This window comes from Apium graveolens, chromosome 11 (assembly GCF_009905375.1).
Source record: "Apium graveolens cultivar Ventura chromosome 11, ASM990537v1, whole genome shotgun sequence".
NCBI classification, from domain to species: domain Eukaryota; kingdom Viridiplantae; phylum Streptophyta; class Magnoliopsida; order Apiales; family Apiaceae; genus Apium; species Apium graveolens.
The window spans coordinates 139,867,655-139,889,095 of record NC_133657.1 but is presented as its reverse complement, the minus strand read 5'-3'; the positions used below and the strand labels follow the sequence as shown (position 1 = coordinate 139,889,095).

At 35.7% G+C, this 21,441-nt stretch overlaps 1 pseudogene; it reads left to right on the top strand.

The window, feature by feature from the left end:
- Nucleotides 1–5,557: 5,557 nt before the first annotated feature.
- The window catches only part of LOC141695947 (F-box protein SKIP17-like), a 134,022-nt pseudogene continuing 118,138 nt past the window's right edge, over nt 5,558–21,441 (top strand).

Below are 21,441 nucleotides of genomic sequence, written 5' to 3'. Positions count from 1 at the left end.
AAACTATTTACTTGCAGCTTGCTGATACGGTTGCTGAACAACATTCTGATTATTGCTCCAGCTAAAATTGGGATGATTTCTGTTATTGGGATGATAAGTAGCGGGCACAGGCTGCTGCGGTCTCTGAAAATTATTCACATACTAAACAGATTCATTAACAAGAGAACACTAATCCGTAGCATGAGAGCCTGCACAAAGCTCACAAACACTAGCTATTTGATTTACTCCATAGTTGGCTAAAGAATCGACCTTCATAGACAGCGCCTGGAGCTGCGCTGCAATAGCTATAACTGCATCAACTTCCAGAATACCTGCTATCTTTCTAGGCATCATCCTTTGAGTTGGGTTTTGATACTCGTTTGCAACCATAGTTTCAATGAGATTATAGGCCTCAGTATAGCTTTTGGCCCACAAGGCGCCTCCAAAAGCTGCATCGAGCATGGGCTGAGATTGGGCCCCCAAACCATAATAGAAACCAGTGATCACCATTCAGTCAGGCATACTATGATATGGACACTTTCTCAACATCTCCTTGTAGCACTCCCAAGCCACGCACATAGATTCTCCTTGTTGCTGCGCAAACTGAGTAAGAGTACTCCTCATAGCTGCAGTTTTGGCCATTGGATAGAACTTCACCAGAAACTTTTGCGCAAGATCTTTCCAAGTAGTGATGGACCCAGCTAGTAAAGAATATAACCAGTCCTTGGCTTTATCCCTCAAAGAGAATGGGAAAAGCCTCAGCTTGATAGCCTCATCAGTGACACCATTATATTTGAAAGTACTACAGATCTCGACAAAATTCCTGATATGCATGTTGGGATCTTCAGTCGCAGCACCTCCGAAAGAAATAGAATTCTGCACCATCTGAATAGTGCCCGACTTGATTTCAAAAGTATTGGCCTGAGTAGCCGGATGAATGATGCTTGACTGAATGTCATCAATTTTAGGACGATAGAAGTCCATAAGCGCTGGATCAGCTTGAACTAGACGATCACCCATTATTTTAGGTTCTTTCATTTCACTCTCTTTATCCGAATCTTCAAAAACTATCTTCTCCAGAAAGTCAAGAGCTGTATCTGTCTCCTCACCTTTATCCAGATTTCTCTTGCGAGTGCAAGAACGTGTTTGCATAAACGCTCACTAGAGTACCTGAATCATAACTGGAAGCAGTAAGAAACAAGTCTTAATCAATGAATCCTAATGACCACTGATGGCAAGTACATAAACTAAACAAATTAACACCGAGTCCTCGACAGCGGCGCCAAAAACTTGTTAGGCACAAAGCATGCACTAAATAAATCACGCAAGTATACGCGTTCGCAAGTAATATAGAATGATTTCTAGTTTGTTCCCACAGAGACTCTGATTAATTTATCTAATTAACACGTACTCACCAATGTATGATTATTTTCTCAATGTCAAGACAATAACAATTAAGGTTGATTAACTAATAATTACTACGAGAATTAAACACTTGAATTAACAATATTAAACATAGATGAGATCATAACTTCATTATTACTTCATTCAATAGTTCTTGTTATTACCCTTAGCATGTAATGGTGATGATATTAATCGAACAACACGAAACTGATAAACACCAACTTTCGTTGTACGAATACCATTCTACCAAGCATCCATAATTAAGATAGAAGTTGAATAGGCATCAATTATGTTGAGACCCTATATGTCTACAAAATTTGACAACATAATGATTTAAGCGTAAGTTATTCATGATGATTACACAGGGCAAGTAAAACGGTTAGAGTTACCCGCTAATTATGCATATAGTACATGAACCTATGCTAGCATGGCAAGTTCTAAATCTCAAGATTCACCGTCGCTTAACAAGAGATTAACATGCTATCTTACATGTTCGTGACGCACATAAGACGAATAAGCACAACCTATGTTAGATATCATACAATCACCACATACCAAGGTATTAAACAATTAACTAAAGAAATCCATAGTAAATCCGCTAGAATCCTATGATCACGATTAGCCCATAATAGAACTCATCGTCACCATGGGTTCATATGAAAGCATGATAATAACACAACGATATAAACTAATAAAAATACTTAATGAATAATGAAGTACGTCGCAAGAGTATTAAGGTTCAAAGCATAAAGAAAACTAGCATCCACTGTTACAACGAATTAAAAGAATCACAAGATAAACGTATGCTTCCTCTTCTTTGTTGTTGCATGCTAAAACTGTCTTCTCAATCTTCTTGCCTTCGCTCTTGATTATCTCCTCTATGAAGAAAAAGTCTTCCCATAAGGTTTATATAATAGCCCAAGAGAACCAGCGCTAACAGAAGCCCAATTGGACTCGAATTAATAAAATCCAGAATCTGAATTTTCGCCCACAGGCGGCCGCCTGCATCCTCCACGCCGGCGCCTGCTACTAGCACACGGGCGCCTGCAACCCTTCTGGAAAATTCCTTGAATTGCTTCTATTTTTGCTGATTTCTTCGCTCATCACCCCTAGACTGATTCCAAGCACTTCCTTAAGCTTTATTCGATGAAAACCACCTATCAAAGCAAGTTATACCCTGAAATGCAAAAACACTAGAAAACGCGTCAAATACACAAAATACTCGAGTTCAAGACACCAATTCAAGCCGTTATGAGACGCTTTAAGTGATATAAAATGCCACTTATCAATATTGTGAGGCATTCAAATCAATAGTGGTTAGGATAGATACCTCAGACTTTGATGCAAATGATTCTTCTTCCTTCAAGGCCATGAGAGCATAATTTTCATACTCTTCATTATCATCTTCATCATCTATATCATCCCAACTCTTTCCCTCAGTAATATAAGCTTTTCCTTGTTGCTCCTTCAAAGTTCTTAATACTTAGCCTCAAGCTCCAAGTATGCTTTATCTTTCTTCACCCTTTTTGGCTTTTTGCATTATGTGGCAAAGTGGCCAAGCTCATCACAGTTATAACACCTAATTTTAGATCTGTCCACAGACCCTGATTTATAACCACCTTTGTCAGTGGCATTTATCTGATTTTTCCATTTCAGTTATTGTTGTAGGATGTTTGACCTTTACCCTTGAAATACTTGGGCTTTTGACTATTATGTTTGAAAACTTCCTTGCCACGTAGGCCATAGACTGGTCATTTCATCCAACTTATCAAGGGTGTAATACTATCTTCTTCTAACTCCAGAATGACTTGCTTTTGAGGTTCCCTGTTCTTCTGTTCAATAGGTTGTATAACTTGAGTATGAGATTCAGTTTTATTTTCAATTGTATTCTGATCATTAGCTATCAAGACACTTGACACATCCAAAACATATCCTTGACTTAGCTTTAATGATTTTCTGCATCATCTCCGGCTCATAGGTCTTAAGAATACCATATAAAACTTCTAAAGTTATTCTCCCTAGATCTCTCCCTTCTCTTATTACAGAGATATTTTGTTCCAATTGGTCAGGAAGAGTGAGAAAGAATTTCAGGTTGACAACCTAAGCTTCATAGAACATGTCATGCATCTACAAGTCATTTATCAATTTGTTGAACCTTTTAAAAGCCTCAATAATGCCTTCTTTAGGTTTATTTATGAAACCCTCATATTGTGAGATCATAATTCTTCCCTGATTTGACCTTACTTCCTTAGTACCTTCGCACAAAATCTCTATCTTCTCCCAGATTTACTTGGCTGACTCACAGTTAATAATTTTGTTATACATGACATTATTAAAAGATTCAATTAGAATGAGTTGCAAGATACTGTCAAGTGAAACTTTCTCCTGTTCTGGTTCAGTGTATATAGATGGATCTTTGGGAGCATAGTGACCAGGAATGACTATATCACCTTTAGTTGCTTCAGATACCCTTATCATATGAATGAAGGGTCCATACTTGAGAATTTCAAGATATAGTGGATGAGCCATCCTGATGAACAATATCATCTTCTTCTTTCATAGAGTGTAGTTCACTTTGTCAAAAATGAGATCTTGACACTGCTAAGTTTTTGTGCACTCATACTTCCAAGATCTAATATGTTTACTTTCAGATTTTGCTCTGATACCACTTGTTAGGTATGAAATGCAACAGAGAGGGCGGGGGGTGAATGTGTTTTCTTGATTTTACTTACTTATAAACTGTGTTTGAATATTTTCAAGATAATCAAGTTAAAATTATTTAGCTCCTTGAATTCGACAAACTAAATATTTGTAGTGATTTTCAAATAAGTGTAAAAACAGAAACACACTTATCAAAACTCACTTGATTTATTAAAATCAAATTAGTTGTGCTACAAATCTGTGTTCTTGAATAATAAGAACTCAGCTACTTCTCTTGAGAGAGTACGATATTTTTAGATCTGTTTTTATTACACCTAAACTAAGGATCCTTGACATTTTTTATAGATCAACATGCCTAGTTTACATAACTTACACTAAAATGGATTAACACAATTTCTAAATTCCTTTTATCTATATCCATTTTAGCTGCAGCAAATCTGCACATAATCTTCTAGGTCTGTGACCCTCCTTTGTCCAGTTCATCTTGACCCTTGATCTTGCACTTCTCAATCTGCATTTGTAGACTTTCCATTTTAGTGATAAAACATATTATTGACTGATAATCTTGAATCTTCATGTTGGTTACATTATGTAATTTAAGCTGTTATCGAGATCTGCATTACTGTATAGAGATGTCTCATATCAACATGTTAAATGACTTATTGAAATATCCACTTCTCTACAAGTGTTATGACTTGACGATATCTCTAATTCTCTATGTGCAGTTTGACTTATCGATATCTCCAATTTTCAATATACAATTTGACATATCGATATCTCCACTTCTCTACATATACTTTTGACTTCTCTACAAGTAGAGTGATCTCTACAAATGTAATGACTTTTCTATAAGTAGAGCGACTTATCGATAGACTTCTCAATATAACTTGATCCGTGACTTCTTGAGTTGACTTAGAACATTTTTCAATCCACAACATTATTTTTCACCAAGCAGTTTATCTTAATTCTGAGACATGATTAGACTTGATATTCTTCCAGAACTTTATTCCTAACTTGTTAGCTGTTTACTAAAAAAAATATCAATACATAATACATAAAATTACAAGTCAACTAAATCTTGAGATTGTCAGGTGATTTAATTTTGTTATGTAAAGATATGTCTTGCACAACAGTTGCTAGTATTTTTAGTAATGATACCAATGTAAATGTTCGTGGATCTTTTGTAACATAGACAATAAAAATATAACATGTGCTTTTTTGTAATTTTTTTACAATTTGCTACTTTTACCATTTTTTGTACAACACGTATTTAATGCGTACTATATTTATATCCCACTAAATAAATTAACATACTATTCGTTTTTAATACCTTACGTTGACACCAAATTCACCTGATATAATTGGCACACTTTGATCAATAACAGTGACATGACGCTTAGATATTTTTTTCTATTTTTATTGGACTTGCTTTAAATATAAATTATAAATTTTGCAAATTTTTGAGTAATAGTAATAATAAAATCAAAATTTAAGAATTTTTTTTTTATAGAAAATGCACCCAGTTGCATGCAAGAACGAATTGTACACATTAAGGTTCACGTGCACAGATAACGTTCCATGTGGCAGTAGATCACCTTGTTTGTCTATACTTTCACTTGATACAAATTCACACACACTAGTCACTTTTGTAAGAGTACTACATAGTAGCAATAAAGAAAACAAAAATTCAGTTAGTGGGCCCTACTTATCTCTCCTCCACTCAAAATGTATGCATTCCCGACAGCTCCGACATTAATTCCGGCAGCTGAAGATACTATCCAATTAGATTCCCTACTATAATCATTTTTAACACTCTCTAATACATCCACAACAGCTTCTTTTAGTTGAGTTTTTGACCGTTTGATTGAATCTTCAGCTTCTGATTGCGAGGAGAATATGATGATCGAGCGTGCTACCCGATTAGGTTCCGTGTTGCTGGAAGCCGGGAAGCGATATGCTCGTAAGCATGGATCGCTTCACAACTCCATTGTTTGGCCTCTCCCTACTGATCTTACTATCAAGGTACATGGTGGTCTAGTTCAGCTTTTATAATTAGGGAAAATAAATTGATAAGTCCTTGAACTATTCCCGTTTTATTCGATAGGTCCCTGAACAAAGGATTCTGCAAATCGGGTCCTTTAACTTTCAATTTTTTTTGGATTCTTACGCCGTCAGAATTTTGCTGATGTGGCAGTGAATTTGACTAAAATTCAACAAAAAAATGAAATTAGACACAAAAAAATGAAATTAAGACATAAAAATAACATCACATACTATACACATGACTTTTATAAAAATATATTGTAACTTAAAATCAATATAATGTTAAAATCAATATAATTTTTTAACCTAAAAATTTATTATTTTTATTAATTAATTTAATTTAATTTATACTAAAATGTTAGGTCTAACATAAGTATAGCGTGGAATCTATTCCAATTACCTAAAATTCAAATACTATATTATTATAAGTGAATTGATATGTATAATTTCAATGAAAAAATAGTATTACAAAATTGAGATATCTTTAAATAAACAATTAAAATCCATTTAATTATAATAAGATTAATAAATCAGTTAAGTGTCAAAGTATAATTAACCAAAAATTACAATAAAATTCTAATTGTAAAACAAACGAACTAAAGTATTAATATTAAAATATGAGTACCATCCTACCAATCGCTGTTTTAATAATATAATATAGATGTGTTATATCATTATTAAATTAAAATAATTATATATCATTAGACGCATTATACAGATTTATTTTCAAATTTAAGATCATAACTATCTAGATTTTTTAACCTGTTCATAGTATGAAATTCATTCATGTCATTAACTTCATAAATACATATATATATATATTGTATTTTATTATCTTTTATAGTTTATTTGTTTCATAATGAAAAATAAATGTTTGTTAGGAATATGTGTATTAGTTTGATGATAAGTTAAACAAAACACTTAAGTAGAAATCTGGTGTTTGTAGCCTCAACGGATAAGACCATTCTGGCTATCCGTTGATGGAGTAGCTTTACTTAGAAATAAGTTTAGTATTGTAGCACATTTCAGTTTCTGTATTCAAGTTATAATTCTTAGATGTTGTGGGAAATTATAAGTCATGTTGACTACTAGTAGATATGCAAATAGGAGGGCTAACTGTAAATATTTCATGCATTGTAATTCTGTATAAATGAAGTAGTATCAACTGATAAGTTAAAGGCCTTCAACGGATAAGAAACAAAGCTTCAACGGATGTTTCTAAAACTTCAACGAATAACATCCATCAACGGATGAGTGCATCAACGGATAAAGCTTCAACTGCTAATGCATCAACGGATAAAGCCATCAACGGATGACAGCTTTAACGGATGCTAAGTTCTATAGCAGTTGACAGTGACAATTCATAAGCTGACAGAGGCACATGGGTTGACAGAGACAATTGGAATGTGGTAGCCTCTTGGAGGAATCAAGAAAATGCAGCATTTCCATTCTAGTGCAAACAAGGAAGTATTCAAAGATTCACAGATTATCCTAGATTGCATTGGATAGAGAAATGAAGAAGAATCATGTGAAGAATCTTTTCAATTATATTTTATATTTTTGTCTTCACTTGTAAACTTGGTGATCTATAAACCAAGTTGCAGCTAATAATTAGAGTGTGAATTTTCCAGAGCTGTTTAGAAAAATATTGAGAGAAAATCATCTAGTTTGTACTAGGAAGCAGCTGTGATCAATTTCTTGAATCACAGATTTTATGAAATAACACATCTCTGGTGGAACAACAAATCCACCAGAAAAGTTTTTAAGTCTTTTGTGTTCTTTACATTTGTGTTTGAATATATATCTGTCTGCACCAGCTCAAAGCAATTCACACACACTTGTTCATGAAAACACATAGCCTTTGAAACTGCTCAAAACTTGAAAAAGTTTTGAGATTTACATTCAACCCCCTTCTGTAAATCTCATTGTTAGTTCCTTGGGAATGACAATTGGTATCAGAGCAAGCTCTTAACTTACAAATATTTTAAAGATCTATTCTACTAACATCATGAGTAAGAAGGATATTGGTGTAAAGATTCCAATCATGGAAAGAGATAATTATCATCACTGGAAAGTGAAGATGCATCTACATCTTCTCTCTCAAGATGAAAGCTACATCAACTGCATTGAAAATTGTCCTCACATCCCTCACAAGGTGGCCACAACTGCAACTGCCATAATTGCTATTGGATAGTCTATTCCCAAGCCAAAAGCAGAATGGATTGATGAAGATATTGAAGAGGTTCACAAAGAAGAAAGCCATGAACATTTTGTTTAATGGCCTAGATCAAGATATGTTTGATAATGTCATTAACAGTCAAACTGCTAAGGAAATTTGGGATACTGTGCAACTTATCTGTGAAGGTACTGAACAAGTTAGAGAAAATAAAATGCAGCTTCTCATTCAACAGTATGAATACTTTCATTTTGAAGAAGGAGAATCACTGAATGATACCTTCAATAGATTTCAGAAACTGTTGAATGGATTGAAGCTGTATGGCAGAGTGTACCAAGTCAAGGACTCCAACTTAAAATTTATGAGGTCTCTACCAAAGGAATGGAAGCCTATGACTGTTTCACTAAGGAATTCTCAAGATTATAAGGACTTCACACTTGAAAGATTATATGGAATTTTGAAGACCTATGAACTTGAGATGGAGCAAGATGAGCTGTTGGAAAAGGGAAAGAGAAAAGGTGGATCAGTTGCACTTGTAGCTGGCAATGAGAAGACGGAAGCCAGGAATGAAGAAAAGACAATGCCAAGTCACAAAATTGGCACAAGCAAATCAGAATCAAGCAAGGGAAATGAGCAAGTAGCTGAGGTTGAAGATAGTTCCAGTCAAGATGACTCTGATGATGTTGATGAACATCTGGCTTTTCTGTCCAGGAGGTTTGCAAAGATGAAATTCAAGAAGAATTCCAGATTCACTAAGCCAAACAAGAACATGGTGGACAAATCTAAGTTCAAATGTTATAATTATGTCATAAGTGGACACTTTGCAAATGAGTGCAGAAAGCCAACCTCTGATAAGAAGAAATTTGAGCAAGTGGATTACAAAAAGAAATATTTCGATTTGCTCAAACAAAAGGAAAGAGCTTTTCTGACTCAAGATGACTGGGCAGCAGATGGAGCCAATGAAGATGATGATATGGAATATGTCAACCTAGCCCTGATGGCTAATTCTAATGAAAATGAAACTAGTTCATCAAGCAACCAGGTAATTACTACTGACCTCTCTCAGCTTTCTAAGATTGAATGCAATGAAGCTATAAATGATATGTCCAATGAATTATATCATTTGCGTGTTTCTCTTAAATCACTAGCTAAAGAAAACACAAGAATTAAAGAGAATAATTTGTTTTCAAGTGATAGGAATGTTGTGTTAGAGGGTAAGGTACTTGAGCATGAAAATATTAAAATCAAATGCTTAACTGTTGAGAGTGAACTAGAAGAATCTGTTAAGAAAGTAGAAATTCTTTCTAAACAATTAGAACGTGAACAAGATGTAATCAAGGCCTGGAAAACATCTAGGGATGTCAGTGCTCAGATTGTCAAGGTTCAGGGAATTGAATCACTATGTGAGAATGCCTGGAAGAATTACAAAAAGGAAGTAGAATTAATTGTTGGATTATCAACGGATGTGGAATCAACGGATGATGAAAGTTATCCGTTGAAGGAAGAAAAGGAGCATCCGTTGAAGGCTCTTCAATTAAAACAGGCAAGTGATTCTAAAAAGAACAATTTGAAAAATCTCAATAAGAAGTTTGGTTCAACTTCCAAGAACTTTGTCAAAGAAGAAGCTAGCACATCCAAAGATGCCAGTAAGGTGAATATAGGACACATGACTTTAGATCAGTTGAAAAATAGGCTTAAGATGGTTGAGGATAAAAAGGAAACTAAAAGAAAATCAAATAGAAATGGGAAGGCAGGGATTAACAAACACAACAATTACACACCTGATAAATATGCTCCTAGAAAAAGTTGTGTACATTGCAAAAGTGTTAATCATCTATCTGCTAACTGCAAGTCAGTTAAGAATGCTCCCATGCCTTTAACTCCTTCCATGCCTAACATGTCTATGTTACCTCTACATTCTATGCCTGTTATGTCTCAACAGAATCCTCATGCACATTTTGCAAACATGCCATATATTAATAATCCTTATTTTGTTGCATTCAGTATGCCTCAAATGCCATACAACATGCCTATGTGGAACAATATGTTTGCACAATCTATGACTTATCAAATTCAACCAAATGTGCTAAATGACTCTGTGACTAACCCTACACTTCAACCAACTACATCTGAGATCAAGGTTGACCCAAAGTTACCTAAGTCAAAAGATGCAGGAGGTATGAAGTCTAGGAAAAAGACTAACAAGTTTGGACCCAAGAAAACTTGGGTAACAAAATCAACTTGATTGATTTTGTTGTGTGCAGGGAAAAAGAAGGAATCTATGGTACTTTGACAGTGGGTGTTCAAGGCACATGACAGGAGATTTCACCTTGCTCACAGAGTTCAAGGAGAGAGCTAGCCCTAGCATAACCTTTGGAGATGACAACATAGGGTTCACTATGGGATATGGCTTGATTTCAAAAGAAAATGTCATCATTGATGAAGTCGCATTAGTTGATGGTCTCAAACACAATCTATTGATATCAGTCAACTATGTGACAGAGGGAATACTGTTTCCTTCAATTCTGAAGCCTGTGTTGTCACAAGTAAGAAGGACAACAAAGTGGTTCTAACTGGAGTTAGAAAAGGGAATGTGTACTTGGCTGACTTCAACTCTACAGATGTAGAATCAATTACTTGTCTTTTCAGCAAAGCAAGTGCAGATGAAAGTTGGCTATGGAACAAGAAGCTGTGCCATTTGAATTTCAAGACAATGAATGATCTAGTCAAAAAGGACTTAGTCAGAAAGAAAAGCAAAAGATAGCATCATTCAGTAAGAAGCTTGAATCAGCAATTGATGAACCATTACAACTACTACACATGGATCTTTTTGGACCAGTCAATGTATTGTCAATTTCAAGGAAAAGATATTGCCTAGTGATTGTAGATGATTTCTCAAAGTTTTCATGGACCTACTTTCTTGGATCAAAGGATGAAGCTAGTGAAATCATCATCAATCATATCAAGTAAGTCAACAATCATCCAGATTTCAAGGTAAGGAATATCAGGAGTGACAATGGAACTGAGTTCAGGAATTCTACCATGAGGTTGTTCTGTGAAGAAAATGGGATCATGCATGAGTTCTCAGCTCCAAGGACTCCACAACAGAATGGTGTAGTGGAAAGGAAGAACATATCACTAATTGAAGCTGCAAGAACAATGCTTGAAGAGTCAAAACTCCCAACATACTTTTGGGCTGAGGCTGTTAACTGTGCTTGTTACACTCAGAATATTTCTCTAATCAATCAGGCAAAAGGCATGACTTCCTATCAATTGTTCAAGAGAAGAAAACCAACTTTAAACTTTCTTCATGTTTTTGGTTGCAAACGCTACATTATAAGGAATCAACCTGATCACAAAGGGAAGTTTGATGCAAAGGCTGATGAAGGAATATTTGTTGGTTATTCTGCTGGAAAATCATATAGGGTCTACAATCTAAGAACCAACATTGTCATGGAATCTGTGCATGTTGTGTTTGATGATAAAAAGATTGATGGACTAACAGATGAGGGACATCATGAAGGACTCAAATTTGACAACATTGAGATATATTGTGATGATAATGAAGATGAGAATGATGGAGAAGGCACCTCGAAAAGAATTCAAAATCTGCCTTTGGATAATGCACAAAGTGCTGCATCAGTTGAAAGTCACAATTCAGCATCCGTTGAAAGAAGTAATGCAACATCCGTTGAAAGACAAAGTGCATCATCCGTTAAAGTACATAATGAAGCATCCGTTGATCATAGTCTGTCAACGGATAATCAATTCACTTCATCAGTTGACAAAACTCCCAGTTCCTTTCAAAGGATCAGTAACTCAGGGGGAGTTTCAGCCAATCAACACTCTATCTTACATCATGAGAATACTGAGGTAACCTCATCTAGAGCTAATCTACCACCTCAAAGGAAATGGACGAAGAATCACGCTTTTGAATTGATCATTGGTGATGCAACATCTAAAGTGCAAACTAGAAGGGCTACTCAAGATGAATGTCTATATAGTAGTTTTCTATCACAGGAGGAAACTATGAGAGTGAAAGAAGCTTTATTAGATCCAGATTGGATTTTAGCAATGCAAGAGGAGCTAAACCAATTTGAGAGGAATAAGGTATGGAAGCTGGTACCTTAGCCAAAGAACAAGAGCTCTATTGACATAAAATGGGTATTCAGGAACAAGATGGATGAAAATGGCATTGTCATAAGGAATAAAGACAGATTGGTTGCCAAGGGCTATTCTCAACAAGAGGGAATAGATTTTGATGAGACATTTGCTCCAGTTGCAAGACTTGAAGCCATCAGAATCTTTCTAGCCTATGCAGCCCATGCCAATTTCAAAGTCTATCAAATGGATGTCAAGAGTGAATTTCTGAATGGAAAATTGGAGGAAGAAGTTTATGTAAACCAACCTCCAGGATTTGAAGATCCAAACTTTCCAGACTATGTGTATTATCTGTTGAAAGCACTCTATGGACTAAAGCAAGTACCTAGAGCCTAGTATGAGACTTTGTCAAAATTTCGCCTAGATAATCACTTCATAAGAGGTACTGTTGACAAAACTCTTTTCTTTAGGAATGTTAATGGCTCTACAATACTTGTTCAAATCTATGTAGATGATATTATATTTGGTTCTACAGATGATAAGCTTTGTAAAAAGTTTGCTAAGTTAATGCAAAGTAAATATGAAATGAGCATGATGGGAGAGCTAACTTATTTTCTTGGTTTACAAGTTAAACAAGTTAGTGGTGGAATTTTCATTAGTCAAACTAAATATATTTATGATCTTTTAAAGAAGTTTGACTTAATGGATTGTTCATCTGCAAAAACTCCCATGACCACTGCCACCAAGCTTGAATTAAACAAGGCTGATAAGTCTGTGGATATTACAAGTTATAGAGGCATGGTTGGCTCACTTCTATATTTAGCTATTAGTAGACCTGATATAATATTTTCTACATTTCTCTGTGCTAGATTTCAAGCTGACCCTAAAAAATCTCACTTAGTGGCCATTAAAAGAATTTTCAGATATCTCAAAGGGACTCCATATCTAGGAATTTGGTATCCTAGAGAGTCTGGTTTTGATCTAATTGGCTACTCAGATGCAGATTATGCAGGTTGTAAAATAGACAGGAAAAGTACAACTGGCACCTGTCAATTTCTAGGGAATAAGCTTGTGTCATGGTTCAGTAAGAAGCAAAATTTTGTTTCTACATCAACAGCTGAAGCTGAGTACATTGCTGCTGGTAGTTGCTGTGCACAGATACTTTGGATTCAACTATTTGACAATGGGATAACTGTTGACAAAATTCCAATATTCTGTGACAACATAAGTGCCATTGCCATTACTGAAAATCCAGTACAGTACTCAAGAACCAAGCACATTGACGTCAAGTACCACTTCATAAGGGAACATGTGATGAATGGTACAATGGAACTTCATTTTGTTCCAAGTGAAAAGCAGATTGCAGACATATTTACCAAGCCACTTGATGAATCAACATTCACAAGATTAGTAAGTGAGCTAGGTATGCTTAATTATTCATAAATTCATTATAATCTGCTTTGTAGCCTGAAATGAATTTATTGCAAGAACAAAGTTGGCTTTAAGTAAAGATTATTCTATCAATGGATATCCCCTATCCGTTGAAAGCCAAAATTGTTCCATCAACGGATGTTCATTATCCGTTGAAAGAAAAATACATTTCTGGTAATTTTATCCTTCAACGGATAAAACTGTGTTAATCTTCAACAGATAACTATTTACCTTATCCGTTGTAGTGTCACATCAGTTGTTTTAAGTAAGTCACAACCGTTGATTCTTTTACTTAACTGTTGATACATATATATACACAGTTGTATGTATTTGTATTAAAGGCAGTTTTAGAATTCATACAGTTTTCTTTATTCTCAAAAGGCTGTAATTTACTTAAAAGTATTATTTAATCATTCTCCTTACATTTTGATTCGAGAAAGTATAAAAGCCTTTTGAATTCTTATTTTCACTTTACGCTTTCTTGCAATTTTTCAAAAGCTTTTACTCTCTTTCTCTCCCAAAACTCTCAACTTTTCTCTGCAACCTCTACTCACTACAATGGCACCAGTAGTAAAGATAATGTCCCAGTCTGGATTTGTCTATGAGAAGAATAATTTTGTAGCTTTGGTGGAAAAGAATGAATCCCACTCAGATTATCACATGATGATGGACTTCATCAAAAATTGCAAACTAAACTATGCAATGCTGGAAGCCCCAACTATTTACTGTGAGGTAATTGAGGAGATTTGGACAACTGCAGAGTTCAATCCCACAGATATGACCATCACTTTATCTCTCAAAGGTAAGGATTACTGTATTAACTGTGATGATATACAGTCTTGTTTTAAGTTACCTGAGAATAATGCCATGACACCTGACACCACACACTGATAATGATGTATCTAGCATGTTAAATTCCATAGGCTATTCTTTTGATTCTGCTAGTTTAGGAAGCATTAGTAGAAAAGGCCTTAGGAAAGAATGGAGTTTTCTTGGTGATGCCTTTATCAAGGTTTTCTCTGGGAAAATTAGTAATTTTGATGCCATAACTTCATCTCTTGTTAATATACTCTATATGCTCGTTTCTGATAGGTACTTTAATTTTAGCAACTATGTCATGCTAGAATTAGGTTCCAGGTTAGGTAACAAAGCTAATAGACCTCATAACATCTACTATGCTAGATTCTTTATGTTATTGGCTAACCATGTTGCTGAAGGTTTGGTCATAAACAATGAGAGTAATAAACTCAAGTGCTGGGCACAAGAGAAAAGGGTCCTTGCAGACCTTTTGAAAATTAACCTCAACAGTCAGGTGCCATTGGTATATTTGCCAATAATGAATGCACCTCAAGTAAGTGAGGTAAATACTTCTTTAACTCCTACTATTTCCAACCCCATTATTTCTTTGCCTTCAAGTGTGGTCATGGAATCTGTGTCTTTGTCCCAACAGATTCCTACCAAAGCCACCAAACCTAAAGTTTCAAGAACAAAGTCAAAGAAAGCCACCTCTGTTGTTTCTCAAAACACAATAGTTGTAACAACTACCATCAAACCTGAGGGGAGTGAACAGGGTGTGAGTGGTGAGGGGAGGGGTGAACATCAAGAAACCCCCCAGGATAAGGTAGGAGAGGTGAGTGGTACCCCAGCTAGCCAAGCCATAGTTTTTCAAAAGACTGTGGTGGTTGAAAAGGATTCAAACTCATCCCTAGTTGCATCCTCCCAAAAGGGTGTAGCTATTGAAGTCCCCAACCAGGGACACAGAACAAAAGAGGGAGGGACACTGAAACCACACACTCACCTGTAAAAGCCTTTACAAGAAGAAAGAAGGTTAAAACCTTAATTTCCACACAGGGTGCAAATACTGCACATATACACCTACATGTATCTATGCCTTCTCAAATTCATCTTGATGTGACTCCAACAAATGTGGAGTCACAACCCCATTCTCTCAAAATTGACACACATCAATCACCAAATTCTCCATCACCATCTCTGGATGTGGACATGATATTCACATCAATTCCTGATTCTCCCTCTTTACAACTCAGGGAGGATCCCCACTCAAATACTGGTGATCATCATCTTTTAGATGATTTATTAGATCATCAGCCAATTCTTTCAGACTTGGTTGAAGTATCTGTGTCTCCTAAATTAAAATCAATCCACACAGATTCAACAATCATGTCCCTTTCAATTTCTACTTCTTTTACTTCATCAGCGGATATTACTCATCCGTTGACAAGTGGTTGTTCTTCGACAGATAAGCTTAACATCAGTTATCCGTTGATACCATCATTTCCTACTTCAATGGATACTCCCTATCCGTTGATAGTCTCTACACAAATAACTGAATCAATTCCAAGTTTAGAAGACATGGTTACTGTACAATCACTTCTAGGATTGAGGGAAGGGAGTGAAAATTTGAGTGAGAGGCTGGGTTGCTCCCAGACAAAAGGAGAGCTTGAGAGTCTAAATATGCATGATATTTCTTCCAGCATGGCAAAAGAAAGTGAGAGGAGTGCCACCTTAGTAGGTGAGGGTAAGGGTGTGAGGTGTGTGAGCCAGGGGGAGCCCCTGATGCAAGAATATAGAGAAATTGAGAGAAAATGTAATAACCCCAATTTTTGGAAATTTTTGAAACCCTTATGAATAGTGTTTTTGCTGAATGAGAAAAATTTTCATGCCACGCTATGTAGGGGTTCTGTTATTGATCTTATGGAATATTATTAGTACTCTATGTGGTATATAAGTGTATGTAAAGATCGTCAGAATCCAATTCCGAACACTTTGATTTTTCCTGGAAATCCAATAGATACGGAAAGAATTGAGTATAAGGTAACAGGATAAAAGGATTTAAATTAAAGGATTATAATAGAGGATCATAAAAAGGAATTTAATGTATTGAGAAAGGTTAAGGGAACCTAAGTAATAAGATCCCGGGTATGATCCCTCGAACGATAAACGAAAACGAAAGTTAAGCGAACCATATAACAGATCAGCGGTCATTAGGCAAACAATTAAAAGCTAATCAAAGGGATTAGTGGGGGTGATGTCATCCAACCAATAGAAAGAGGACAAAGGAGGGGTGATGACATCACAAAGTGATGTAGGCATGACATAGAAGGGAAGGAAGTGTGGTTGAATTATAACCACTTAAAATCAAGGTTAATTAAGTCATTAACCAAAAACAACACAAAAAATCAAACAGCCAAGCAAATCATTTCATTTTCATCAAACAAAACACAAAAACCTCTTTCTTCCCAAGCTAACTCTCGGCTTCTTTCTTAAAATTTGAAGATCCAAGCTCCACCACTTACTATTTAGCAAGGTAATTATCTAAGCTTCCCCATAGATAGTTACATACTTCCTATAAGTTTAAGCTTCTAATTCCAAGCCAATCTTTTTCTATAAATCAAGGAAGAAGATGGTGAATAGTAACCTTCAAGAAATAACTTTAGTTTTCTTGAATTTTTATGAAAGATTAAGGTGATACAAGCAAGGATCAAGGTTCTTTAGGCATTCAAAGCTCTTGTGTTGTGTTAAAAAGCTTCAAGGAAGGTATAATCTCTTAACCAAGCTTTGTTATTGAATGTTAAGGGCATAATATGAGTATTTTAGTTCATGAGAGGCTTGATGGTTGTGTATGTAGAGATTAGTGAGTTTTGGGATGTTGTTGGATTGGTAAATGTTGTTGTTTTGATTAAAAGAACTTAAGTATGATTAAAGTTAAGCTTAGGCATAAGTATGAATGATTAAATTAAATTGGTTGGGGTTGTTATGATGTGAAAAGGATGGATGTTGGTTGTATGTTGGATTTGAGTTTGATTTGGGATGGTTTTGAATGGTTTAAAATTGGGAAATCGCGTAAACATAGCCGTCGTAACGTCCGATTTTCTTTGGACTGTTTTTGTGCATAGCATTAGGACCCGAGAACCCCCTGCTAGATTATGACCACTGCCATGTTTAGATAACTCATGTTACGAGCTTCGTTTTGATATGTAGTTCGTTCAATTCCGATGCACGGTTTAGGAGAAACGACCGTTTCAAGTAACGGCGTTTCGCGAACGAAACTTTTCCCCTCGCCTTACTTTGAAACATAGGTTAAAGACCAAAAAGGGTTAATTAATGTATGAAACATTTATGGTAAGTGTTTTAGGCAGTTGGTAAGACATTCGCGAAGGAATCGCTTTAAAACTCGTAAAGGTTAAATTATAAAAAATGGTGGAGCCGAGGGTACCCGAGTGACTTAAGCGAATCAGTGAGCGCAAAACAAGCGTTAGAGTCTAAGTTAGTTAAACTATAGATTTACAAGTGATTTTGGTTTAATTCCAACTTACTTGTTGTTTATAGGTTACCAGACTCGTCCCAAGCCTTTTATCACCCCAAGTCGCTCAGGCAAGTTTTCTACCCGTTATAACTGTTGTTGTGATGAATATATGTATTTGCATTATCTTGTGATAGATGCATATTGGTTATTTAGCAAATTCTTGCGATATATTGTAGCATGTGATATGGTATATATGCATGCCTGTTTCATATTCTTGAAATATATATCTGTTGGTTCAGTTGATAATACCTATGCTAGAGAATAGCGGTAACTTGCATATACCCTTAGTATAGGGACCCAAAGGTGAAAATATTTTCTAAAACCGGGAGTCGAGGATCCCGAGTAGATTTTGTATATATGGATATGGATATATATATATATATATATTTATATATATATGGTCATAGTTTTCAAAACTATTAATCGAATAAGGTTTATTCGATAACTTTATCTTTATTTTATTATTGAATATTATTTCGAATATTATTCGAAGGCGTATGACTCCTTTATATTAAATGAATATTATTTGAATATTCAATTGAGGATGTATGACTCACTTTATTTTATTTAATGAATATTACTTGAATATTCCTCCGAGGACTTATGACTCCTTTTATTTTATTATCTGAATATTATTTGAATATTCATTCGAGGGCTTATGACTCAGTTTATATTATTTAATGAATATTTTTGAATATTCATTTGAGGATCTATGACTCCGATTATTGGCTGAGATTTGTTCTTTATTTTATTAAAGAATAAGGTGTAAATAATCAAACTTATTTTCGATTATTCAAATAAAGATAGTACTTTCATATAAGTATAGCTTTGGTTATTTAATACTCGTTTCAAGTATAAGTTTTAATACTTCTACTTCAATTATTTTTATAAATATTATTCTTTATGGGAATATTATTTAAATAATAATATTCAGTCATTTTCTAAATATTCTGGGGACTGATTTACTTCATTAAATCAGCTTTACTCCAAACACTCTATAAAGTGTTTTCGAGTCTTCAAAATGATTTTTAAAGTCAGAGCGGATCCCAAAACTCATTTTTATATTTAAGATCTTCCTTTTTAAGGGGATTTAAATACTCGCTCAAAACCTGGGGAATCCGGCTCTGTGGTGTATTTTATATTCGCAACGAGGTTGCAGTTTTGGTAAATGAATTGATTACTTGCCCAATGTTCGGGAAGTAAGCCCATCTAATTGAGTCGGCATAAGCGACAGGCCGGGGTACGGTCTATGAAAGTGTAAGTGGCTGGGTGGCAGTCCATCAACGCGTAAGAGGCCGGGTGGCGGTCCAGCACAAGGTCCTTATGTGGCCAAGGTGATGACCGGTAGGGGATTCATCCATCTACTAGTAGAAAAGGTTACTTATTGGTATCTTTGCCTGATCAGCAAGATATCTGGTTTATGCCAAAATTCTTTCCTTTCCAAATTTATTGGATATTGCAATTCTGTTCATACTTTACAAGACAGAGGTTTTCAGGAAATGTATATATATATATAGGTGTATATATATGTCGGGACTTAATGAAGTATCTCGTAACTTCATTATTTATAATGATATTCAAAGATTGAATCTATTCAAATCTTGTCTTGTAGTCTCATCTATGTGATGAACTTTTGAAACTAATTATAACTTGAACGGTGGTAGTTCAAGTAGTATTTGGGAAAGATATAAGTATATTGGGGTATCTTGTAACTTCATCTTTTAAACTTATATCTAATTAATAATTGTCTTATGAATGACAAAAATTTTCAGAAAAACGTTGAGACAAGGTTAGATATATGAGATCACCTTGCAACGATATTTTTTTATACAGTTATACACTGGGACTTTGTGTATATTATGCATGGAAGAGGACTTCCAATATTTTGAAAAGTATATATGTATATATACTGAATATTTTGCGACTTCATCGCATTAAGATATCAAACTTGGTTCATTTCTTTTGACCAAGACTTTCATGAGTATTATGAGTAGGCTCATATACTATTAATCATTATACATATTATTTTGGTGGGCTTGCTGCTCACCCTTGCTTTCTTCTTTCATCACACAACAACAGATAGAAAAGATGAACAGAACCAAGCTCCCGATTCGCAAGCGATTAGGAGACGTTCCGCAGTTTTCTAGAAGCATTGATGCCGCCGTAGCTGAGGTAGGAACTACCAATAGGCTAGGCTTTCAACTTTTGATGGACCAGATTTATTTATATTTATGAATTGTAATAATGGCAAAGAAATGTAAATTTATTCAGAAAACCTTTTAAGGTGTATTGGCAGATAATTGTGGAATAAAATGACTTGTGGTTATTTTTGGATGTTCATCTCTGAGACTATAACGTGTGGTGTGTGTGTTTATTGTGGGGTCACAGTACAGAGTAGTTGAGTAATTATTAAGATTGGGTGTTATTAAGGGAAATGGAACTCGTGACGACCCGGATCCCCGACCCCGGATCTGGGGGTGTTACAGAAATGGTATCAGAGCTAAGCGTTATAAACCTCAGAGATGATGGGACGTTAAGATAATAAGTTCACTAAGATAATAAGAACTCTTGCCAAGTTCATAGTCGGGCTACCTAACATAGCACTGACAGTTAAAACCCTTATGGGAACCCTTATAGGTATCGTGATAGTAACATAGTTTTTTCTCGTATAGGGCAGCGGGGCACCAAACCTTGAGGTTCAGGAGCATCAGCATGAGGATTTTTATTACAAGTTGGAGATCAAATTGTGAATCCGATGGAGTACCCTAATGAGGGACCAGATGAGGTTCAGATAGAGAATGCTGCAGTTGAGGATGTTATTCCGGAAAGGATTGTGGCTGAGGAGGATCTCATGGAGGATCCTGATGAGAATGAAGAGAGGACCGTTGAGGAACAGATGACCGTAGTCAGGGCGACTACCAGAGCAAGAATGGCCGCGAGGGTGGCACTAGAGGATGAAGAGTTACCAAGGGCACAAAGGTTAATGAGGGCAGAAGGAGTGGGGCCTTCCACGACCCCAATTATACCAGTATCAGACCCTCTTCCAGAGGCTCCTGTAGACATCCATGAGGTTCCACCAATTCCTGTTCCCTCCCCTGTACAGAGCCCAGCACATACTGAGGAAATGCCACCTTTATCCCCTGCACCATTGTCACCTGATACCGTGCTTGGTTATCCATTTGGATCTCCTGGGTCTGCACCACCTGCCCCCCATGGACTGCTAGATGCTACCACTCAGGCTTCTCTTATCGCTGATTATCATATGACTTTGGGTGGCCTGTCAGAGGCCCGGAATGTTAGGAGTGATCTGTTGGATCAA